The following is a 10,434-nucleotide window of genomic DNA, read 5'->3' as shown; positions in this document are numbered from 1 at the left end:
GCTTCCGGGCCCGCCCCAGCGTCCGGGCTCCGCCCCTCGGCCCTGGCCCCGCCCCGACGCCGCCACTGAGCGCGGGAGCGCTCGGACACCGCGTGGCCCCGCGCGGGCACCCCAACGGGCGCAGCGTGGCTCTTGGGCCCGGCCCGGCCCTGCGGGCTGCGAGCTCGCCAGGCTTGGGCTCCCGGTCCCGCAGGGTCACCGCGCCCAGGCCGGCCTGGGCCTCGCTTGCCCTTCAACCCTGGCTCCTCCACCCCAGTGCCCGCCTACCTGCCCCCTTTCCTGCCCACTGTCCGCCAGTCCCCAATGGTCATCTACGCCTGCGGCCCTGGGGGGTGGTGTGAAGGCCAGGGACCCGCTCAAGGTAAAGGCCGGCCACGAGCTCAAGACCAGAGCAAGTCTGACACCAACATTCTATGCGTTCGGTGCTATGCAGTGGGAGTCTGGAAGGTTGCAGAGGAGGGGCGTGTCCGGTCCTACTGTCCCACCTGTGTGGGTGCTGTCTCACCTTCATGTGGGTGACACATTCATCTCACACGTACCCGTATACTGACAAACACACATGTGCATGCATATGTAAGAAAACTGGGGGCAGCTCCAGGGACACCCCTCATGGTCCTGCCTGACCATCCAGGCAGCAGTCCTATATGTTCAGTGTGACCTGAGTGTCCCACTGAGCCCTCGGTACGCCCCTCCCCTGAGGCCAGGGAGCATCACAGGACATTGGAGGTTTCACATGGGAGGCACTTGGGAGGTCTTCTGGTCAAGCCCGGTTACCAGCCACTGCCAGGTCTTTGCTGGCTAAGAGACAACGTCTCTTGCTATCACCTCGTGCTGTCCACTCCTGCCTGCTCACATCGGCCTCACTGTCTGTGAGCAGACACTTTGGGGGCATTTCTAATCACTGCCTGGCCAAGCTCCCCACCCCCACTCTTTAACCGATCGGAGCCCCAACGGCAGTACGTGGCGGCCAAGCCCGTACACCCCAAGTCTCCCTGAGCCCAGCCTTTTCAGCATGTCAGCCTACAGGGGTCCCCTCGGGACCCCCCGTCTCCAAGGGACAGGACTTTGCTGCTTGCTCACTGGTTTGCTGCTGTCCCTACCTGGAGCAGGCCCGGCCCTGGGGCCCTGTACTGTGCAGGGCCTCAGAGCAGAGTGCGTGGAGCAGAGCCTGGCATGGGACAGGTTCTTGGCAAATATCCGTTTGACCATTGATAGTACAACAAACGCATAGTCCCCTGCAACTGTGCCTGCCCCTCCGGCAGCCCATCCTCACCTGGCAGAGGCAGGGGACCCCAGACTCAGTGACGTCTACACTGGGGCACTGGCCACGGGAGGTAGGAGAGTCAGGGCAGACCACCTCCCCTTAGCAGCCTGGCTGGGCCGGACCTGATGCAGACCAGGCAGGACAGACCAGGATACAGTGAGGCACCTATGGAAACAAGCCCTGGGGACGGGCACTGGATGCTGGCTCAGAGCCCTGGGCTGCCAGACCCACGCTTGACAAGCCTCTGAAGGCAGGAAACACCCAAAACTCCAGGTTCTGCACATACTAGCTGGCCACCACAGTAGGAAGACCCCTCACCTGCCTTCAGCGTGTGTGCATGCTCAGGGTTGAACACACACGTTAGGGCCGTGTATTTGCTCTACTGGGAGGGAGGCTGCTTCTCTGTGCCTGCCGCCCTCAGCTCGTCTCTGCACCCCAGCACACTTATCTAGGGCTCCATCACCTCCCACGGGCACTTCAGACACAGCCTTGAGCTACCCAGATTCCAGGGAGCAGTCACAGTGGAGGCCGTGGAGGAGACTGCGGGGTCAAAGGGCATCTTTGGGAGGTATGCGAGGCCATGAAGTGGGGTCTTTACTTAGGTCTCTCTCAGGCATCTTTTTACAGTTCGTGTTTTTCTTTCCAAATCTCTTATCTCAGAAAAGGGCAGGTCTGTACATCCGTGTTCACAGCAGCTTTATTTGTGATGGCCCAAACCTAGACCCAGACGTCTGTCAGTGGGTGAGTGGCTGAGCACGTGGAGGCCCGGCCACACCACGGAACACCACCCCTCAATCCGGAAGAATGAGCTCCGGGTACAGCCACCTGGGCGACTCCCCAGGGCAGTGTGCTGCGTGAGAAAAAGCCAGTCCCCTAAGGCTACGGGCATCCCAGTTCCGTGGATGCAGCTCTATGGAAAGGGCAGCATCTTAGAAATGGTAGACAATGGGGCGCCTGGGTGGCGCAGTCGGTTAAGCGTCCGACTTCAGCCAGGTCACGATCTCGCGGTCCGTGAGTTCGAGCCCCGCGTCGGGCTCTGGACTGATGGCTCAGAGCCTGGAGCCTGTTTCCGATTCTGTGTCTCCCTCTCTCTCTGCCCCTCCCCGTTCATGCTCTGTCTCTCTCTGTCCCAAAAATAAATAAACGTTGAAAAAAAAAATTAAAAAAAAAAAAAAAGAAAGAAAGAAATGGTAGACAAACGAAGGGTTGCCAGATGTTAGGGCCACTGGGTTGGGGGAGGGAACGAAGCCGGTGTAGATCTAGGGAGACAATGCCAGGGACCCTCATGGAAATGGGAAGGGGGGGGTACACAGTACCCACGTCCCCGTCCTGGTTGTGATCTCGTCCGTGGTTTTGCCAGATGCCGTGATGGTGGAAAAGCAGGCAAAGTGCACGAGGGATAGCTCTGTATTATCTCTTATGATTCCACACGACTCTCTAATCACCTCAGTAAAATTCTCAATTAAAAAATGACATCTGCGGGTGCCTGGGGGGCTCAGTAAGTTAAGCGTCCGAGTTCAGCTCAGGTCATGATCTCACAGTTCCTGGGTTCGAGCCCCACATCGAGCTCTGTGCTGACAGCTCAGAGCCTGGAGCCTGCTTCAGATTCTGTGTCTCCCTCTCTCTGCCCCTCCCCCCCTCTCAAATATAAGTAAAACATTAAAAAATAATAAATAATAAATAATTTTAATGACCTCTAGGGGCACCCAGCTGGCTCGGTCATGCAACTCTTGATCTCAGAGTCATGAGTTCAAGCCTCACATTCGGCATAGAGATTACTTAAATAAATGAAAACTGAAAATAAAGGACATCTATAGAAAAGCTAAACACTGGGGCGCCTGGGTGGCGCAGTCGGTTAAGCGTCCGACTTCAGTCAGGTCACGATCTCGCGGTCTGTGAGTTCGAGCCCCGCGTCGGGCTCTGGGCTGATGGCTCAGAGCCTGGAGCCTGTTTCTGATTCTGTGTCTCCCTCTCTCTCTGCCCCTCCCCCGTTCATGCTCTGTCTCACTCTGTCCCAAAAATAAATAAACGTTGAAAAAAAAAAAATTAAAATAAATAAATAAATAAATAAATAAATAAATAAGAAAAGCTAAACACTTAATAAAGTACTGCTCTCCAGCCCTTCTCTACACGTCCCTCTAGATGCATCACTGCTAACATCATGTCACATTTGCCTTCTTTCTGTGCATTTATATTTGCGTATGTGCTGGGGCTCCTGAGTGGCTCAGTCACTTGAGTGTCCGACTCTTGATTTCAGCTCAGGTCATGATCCCAGGGTCGGGGGATCGAGCCCCGCATCAGACTCTGCACTGAGTGTGGAGCCTGCTTAAGATTCTCAATCTCTCCCTCTGTCCCTCTCCCCATGTGCTCTCTCTCCCCGCCCCCTCTTCAAATAAGTAAGTAAGTAAATAAATAAATAAACAAATGTATATATCTGCATATTTGTTTATATTGAAAGTAAGTTGACAATATCCAGGCACTTTCCCTCCAAACAACTCAGCAGCACCCCCTAAGAAGCAGGACCTTCCCCTACTTAACAATAACCCACCCCTGCGCCCGCCAAGCAGACGGTCATGGACAGAAGGATATTATCTAATACACATCTCACTGTAGAATTACCCTTGTCCCCAAATAGTCCTGTACTGCTGGCTGTCACATTGTGTGTGTTCATCACATCTGCCTACACTCTTTTAATCCACAACAGACCCTCGATCTTTTGTTTTGCTTGTTTTAATTTTTCATGACACTTGCATTTGGTAAGAACCCAGACCCATTTTCTTTAGACTGTTCAAGAGTCTGGTTCTGCCTCCGCCTTTCCGGGATCAAATGTTCGGATCAGTGAGGCAGCAAAGGCGACAGCCCATCAGGAGGTCCAGGACATCAGCTTGTCCTGTTAGTGGGGAGTGAAGTCTGAACACTCGGCCAGGGTGGGTTCTGCCAGCTTCCTCCGTGGCCAAGGTCCCTCATAGAGTGAATAAACCATGTGTGGGGTAGTTCCTTGAGACTGTAAATATGTTTTTCAATGACCATTTACCCAATGGTTTTAGCATCAGTTGACGGTTATTGTCTGAATCCGTCGTTACATTTATGATTGCAAAATCATGACTTTCTAATTTTATCATTTCCTTCACGTTTACTAGGCATTTTCTTGGTCAAGAAATACCAAAAAAATTCTTAAGCGTTGGGGCACCCGCATGACTCAGTCGTTTGGGTTCGTGACTTTGGCTCAGGTCATGATCTCGCGGTTCATGGGTTCGAGCCCCACGTCAGGCTCTGTGCTGACAGCTGGGAGCCTGGAGCCTGCTTCGGATTGTGTCTCCTTCTCTCTCTGCCCCTCCCCACTCATGCTTTGTCTGTCTATCTGTCTCTCTGTCTAAAATAAACATTAAAAAAATTAAAAACAAATTCTTAAATGTTGATATGAATTCATAGATTCTTTTTCCATTCAATTATTCTTTTTGATGGTCAAATTGATCCAAATTTAGCCAGTGAGACCTCCTTAAAGCTGGCTCCTATGCTCCCATTTTATTTATTTATTTTTTGAAGGGGGATGACTTTTATTGTTATGTTATTTCAACTTAGAAGAAAGTTGCAAGGGGGCACCTGGGTGGCTCAGTTGATTAGTGTCCAACTCTTGATTTCAGCTCAGGTCACGATCTCACGGTTGGTGAGTTCCAGCCCCGCGTCAGGCTCTCTGCTCACTGTGAGGAGCCAGCTTGGGATTCTCTCTCTCCCTCTCTCTCTCTCTCTCTGCCCCTCCCCCACTCATTCCCTCTCTCTCAAAATAAATAAAACACTTTTTAAAGAAGAAGGAGGGGGGCGCCTGGGTGGCTCAGCTGGTCGAGTGTCCGGCTTCAGCTCAGGTCACGATCTCACAGTTCATGAGTTTGAGCCCCGCATCGGGCTCCGTGCTGACAGCTCAGAGCCCGGAGCCTGCTTTGGATTCTGTGTCTCCCTCTCTCTCTGCTCCTCCCCCACTCATGCTCTGCTCTCTCTCTCTCCTTCAAAAATAAATAAAAACATTTTTTAAAAATTAAAAAGAAAAAAAAAAGGAGGAGGAGGAGGGGGGAGGAGGAGGGAGGGGAGAAGGAGGAGGAAAAGGAGAAGACAGTCGCAAGAACAACACAAGGAACTCCTGTGTGTCTCTTAGACTCACCAATTATAGCATGCCGCCCACTTGTTTTATGATCTCTCTCTCTGTAGATATAGATGCATAAGTTTTTGATGAACTATTTAAGAATAAATTGGAGATACCGTGCACCTTTGCCGCTCAGTGCTTTGGTGTGTATTTCCCAAGAGCCAAGCCGATCTCTTACAAATCACCGAACTTCTACACGCCATTGGGAAATCTAACATGGATACCATACTCTGAGCTGGTCTGTTTCTCAGTGACATCTTCCCCGCATCCTTTTGCGTGCTTCCATTCTGCTCTGAGCACTTCACTTCTGCCACTCAAGATGTCCTAGGTTCACCCAGGATGTTCCCTGCCCCAGCCGTTTAAATCTGCCATTTCTCAAGGAAGCCCCGGTCTCCATGAGAAGGGAGTGGGCTTTAGAAGCCAAGGCCTGGAGCTGAACGTGCTCAGCGTTATGGAGCCCCTCTGCCTTCTACGACCTCGCCAGGGACAGGGCCGGCATCCTGATGGCATAGAATGTGTCTCTCTCCAAACCACACCTCAGGCTTCTTCCTCTCCCCTCATTCCATATTTATATTTGGTTGAACAATATGAAATTACCAATATTCAACCATTTTTTATTCTACAAAAGAAAAAAAAAAAAAAGCAAATCTACGTGGTTCAACCAGGTATCCCTTTCTCCACAGTGACAATGCTTGTTTTCAGTGCCATCAGTGTGTTTACTAACGTTCTCTGTTCCAGGGCACCTGGCTGGCTCAGTCAGTAGAGCATGTGACTCTTGATCTTGGGGTCATGAGTTCAAGCCCCACATAGGCCATGGAGCCTACTTTTAAAAACAAAACAAGGGACTCCTGGGTGGCTTGGCCAGTTAAGCGGCCCACTCTTGATTTCGGCCCATGATCTCACAGCTCATGAGTTCGAGCCCCACGTAGGACTCTGCAGTCACAGCACACATCGAGCTTTGAATCCTGTCTCCCTCTCTCTACCTCTCCTCCATCCCCACTCGCTCTTGAAAATAAATAATGTGAAATTAAAAAAAAAATTAAAACAGCAACAAACAAACAAACAAACAAAAATTCCCTCCAAATAGCCACAGCAATCTGGCTATTTACTACCGACCTACTAAGGAAATTTCAAGATCTCTTTGTAGTTATTTTTGTCCTCAGAACAGATACCGCGAAAGAAGTACCGAGTATAGTGTTCAAGTTTTATCTGAATTAATTCTCTTTTTCTGTGCAGTTACGGTCATCGGTACATAGGTTCATTTATTTCTGAATCTTAGGGTCCCTTTTTCATCTTTTTTGATTGAATGCTATGTTTGGTTATACAAGATATTTATGTGCATCAACAGTTACAAGTATAACACAAGACAGCCAGAAAGGATCACTCCCTCTTGGTCCATTCCTACTCAGCCCATAGAAAACCATCCTCTTTCAGTTCTGGGGTAGCCGTCCCGTGTTTCTTTTTGCAAAGATAAGCAAGTGCATGTATCGGAATGCTAAGGGACATGGGTGTAAATTCTTCCCCTCCTTCCTTCTCACCCAGCGGGTGGCACGGATGTCCCCTTGTGTGTTATTTTCACCGCAGCCCACATGACCCTGCTCGAGGACCAGTTCAACCTCATACACCGCACCCAGAGTGCCGAGCGTCCCCAAGTGGATGTTGTAGGGGAGGTCACAAGCTGGACAGCCTAGGGAGGGGTCGGGGCATGAACTCCGGGCTGCATGGAGGGTGGGGGTTGGCTCTTCACTTGTAAAAGGACAGCGGCAGCAGCCCTGACTGCCGAGGAGACGGGGCCAAGCCATAGAGCACATCACAGGCAGCGAGTGCCCCACAGTGGGCCTCCGCTGGCCCTGAGCCAGGCCGCAAGACCAGGTTGGGGTCCTCGCCCCAGGCGGCACAGAATCTCCTGGCCTGGCCCAACCCAAACGCTGAGGGAGGAGGAGAGCAATACAGGTTACCTTCCTGGGCACTGCAAATGGGGCCAAGGCTGTATTTTCCAGAGAAATGATGGCTCAAAGAAATGATGTGGTTTTATTAGGACCTCAGGTCATATGTTGTAGGTTACGAGCGCCTGGCTGGCCTGGGAAACAAAGCTCCTATTACCTCCAGGAGCAAGTAGTTTTTGAGGGTTCACCTTGTGCTGGGCCCCTGGGGGAGGCACGGCCCTGCCCCGTGCCATACTTACAATTCAAGATACCTATAAGGGCACCTGTGTGGCTCAGCCGATTAGATGTCCGACTCTTGGTTTCAACTCAGGTCATGATCTCACAGTTTGTGAGTTTGAGCCCGCATCAGGCTCTGCTTGGGGGCCGTGGAGCCTGCTTGGGATCCTCTCTCTCCCCCTCTCTCTGCCCCTTCTGTTCTCTCTCTCAATATAAATAAGTAAAAAAAAAAACTTTAAAAAATATATGTACATATGTGTGTGTTTACATGCACATACACACACGATCATGGTTACATGGCATTTTTAACTTAACCAGCCTCATCTATTTTCCAACATAGATCTTTCTGGAAATTATCTGTGGTATCGTTAAGGCAGTGACTTCTCACTGACAGAGAATGAAACAATAACTCCGGACGACCTCCACACTCACCACTCTGCTCTGAGTCATGAGGGTCCTGGGGCAGCTGTTCTCCTATCGTCGGCCCCACCCCCCAGAAGACAGCCTAGGGACAGGGCTCAGGTGAGCCAACAGGGTCCCTGCTGCCCCCCCCCCCTGACCCCCGCATGGAGCAAGGTGGGTGGTCCCCAGGCACTAAGAACGTCACACACACACACACACACACACACACACACGCGCGCGCGCGCGCGCACGCACACACACGTGCTAGAATGATCAGAGTATTGATTTCATGAAACAGTTGAGTTTCTAAGTCGCCACCCTGCCGGCTGGCAAAGTGACATACTCAGCCCCAGTGCCCTCTTCTGAAATCTGGAGGGGCCCCAGCACTGTCCCTACCTACGCTCTCACGGGTTCTGAGCAGCGAATGCCCTGGGCTGGGAGGGCAGGGATCGCTGCCTCCCCGCTCCTTCTGGCCCCTGTCCTCCCTCCTCCAACAACGACGCGGTAGCAAGACAGCTGTTCCCAGAATCTGCTTTGAATTAAAAAGTGGTGTGGCCCTTTAAGAGAAGCATCTGCCGCCCCCGCCCCCGCTGCCCCCTTTGATGTCGCTGGCGCTGAAAGGTTCCCAGTGACGAGATCTGAGGGTTTGTTTCTGCCTCCCTAGAGGCCACGTGCAGATCACAGGGTGGGAGGGAGGACGGGCCGAAGGTCACATGGCCCGGCCTCCCTGGCCTGCAGCCGCTATTGCAGCCGGCACTGGGGACCAGCAGGCTGCACGGATGGGGACCAGCTGGCCTGGAGCTCATTAGGGTGCAAAGGAGCCAGCAGCTGGCAGAGCCGAGGGGGAGCCGGCTCTGGCCCTCCCCATGGGGCCTGACCTCCCCAGGCCCTTCCTCACCTGTACGGCAGGGGTGGGGCTCGTGCTGGCGCCCTGGGGACACCTGCGACACCCTGGGAAGCCCCATCTCCACAGATCTTCCAGAAGCACCTCCCATCCCCATCCCCTTCCTCCTGCCAGCTTTGGAGGGTGGCCGTTCCCAGGTGGGCCCTGACACTCCAGTTAGCCCCGGGGGGGGGGGGGGGGCAGCCACAGGCCGGCGTCCGGGAGGGTCCTCCAGCCAGGACCATCCACCAGGCAGCTGAGGCTTTGCGGGGAGGTGGGGGGGGGGGGGGAGGCAGGATGGGGGAGGGGCGCCGAGAGGCAAGCAGGTCTTGCCAAATGACCGTGCATGGGACCCAAGGCCCTCAGGGGTTGAGTCTGGGGCCAGGAAAGCCTGCACTGGTCGTCTGTTCGCTGGGATGGGATGGGATGGGATGGGATGGGATGGGATGGGATGGGAGGCGGTCACAGGGGGCACTATGATGTAGCTTCCTCTCGCAGCCCTGGGGGCCCTCACCCCTACGTGAATGGGGCTCTAACTCCTGGGCTCTCTCAATCCTAGGATAAGGGGCATATACATGGTCCCTTCTGCCAGGTGATCCCAAGGCTGCTCAGGGCAGGCCTGTGAATGGCCACCTGATCCTCAGGAGAGGACATGTCCCCGCAGCGGGCCTAGAAGTGTCTGTAAAGGGCCTAGACCCACACACCCCCGCACCAGGCAAGCCGTTTTGCTAATCAAGGTCTGGGAGTATGAGGCCAGGGGGGATTTCCTGCCAATGAATGGGGGTGGGGGGACCCTGGGGGAACCCAAAAGAGGGTTCAGATTCTCTGACTGCAGGCTCTGGCCTTGAGGCCCCTTCCCTGGCTCAGAGCTGAAGATGGGCTTTTGCCTGGCCAGGGAGCAAGGCCTCCTCTCAGAGCAAGCCCCTGGGGGGAGCAGGACTGCCTGCCCTCTGGGGCCTCAGAGGCCAGCAGCTGGGGTGCGGAGCTGCCCAGGTGGCGGAGAGCGAGGCGAGGCGGCTGAGGCCGGCAGGCGGCATCTGGGCCCCAGACGGCAGGCAGGCCACAGCTGGAGCTCAGAGCAGCCCTCCTGCTATGCAAAGCCAGACTCAGGGCCCTCAAGGGGCCCCAGGAGGGAGCCAGCCGTGCTGTGTAGGGCGGTCCCACATCTGGGCAAGGGCACTGGGTCCACAGCTGCCGCATGACCGGAGGTCCTGGAGGCCCGGCCCTCTGGCCGCGCTGTTGGTCTGAAAGGCCTCACACGGGGTTTCAGGTGGGACCCCTGCACCACGGACTGCCCTCCACCGCGCCCTCTTCCCTCTCCCTCAGTGGCTTCCGCCAGCCTGGCCCCTGAACCTGCCCCAGCTTGGGCCCTAGCTCTGTTTTTCCCAAAACGTTCGTTCATTCTCTGCCTGCCACTTCCCAGGAATTGGGCACGTGTTCACACGTGGAACACAGCTCCCATCAGTTACCCGTGCACTCACTTGAGGTCTCCGGCTCCCTCCCCCATGTCTTCCTGCCCAGGCGGCAGCCCCTGCACCCCCAAACCATGTCTGGGGATACCCCTCCTAAAGAAAAGAAACCCCCC

This window comes from Leopardus geoffroyi, chromosome E1 (genome assembly GCF_018350155.1).
Source record: "Leopardus geoffroyi isolate Oge1 chromosome E1, O.geoffroyi_Oge1_pat1.0, whole genome shotgun sequence".
Classification (NCBI taxonomy): Eukaryota; Metazoa; Chordata; class Mammalia; order Carnivora; family Felidae; genus Leopardus; species Leopardus geoffroyi.
The sequence above is the reverse complement of the archived record's forward strand: the minus strand, read 5'-3'. Positions refer to the sequence as shown.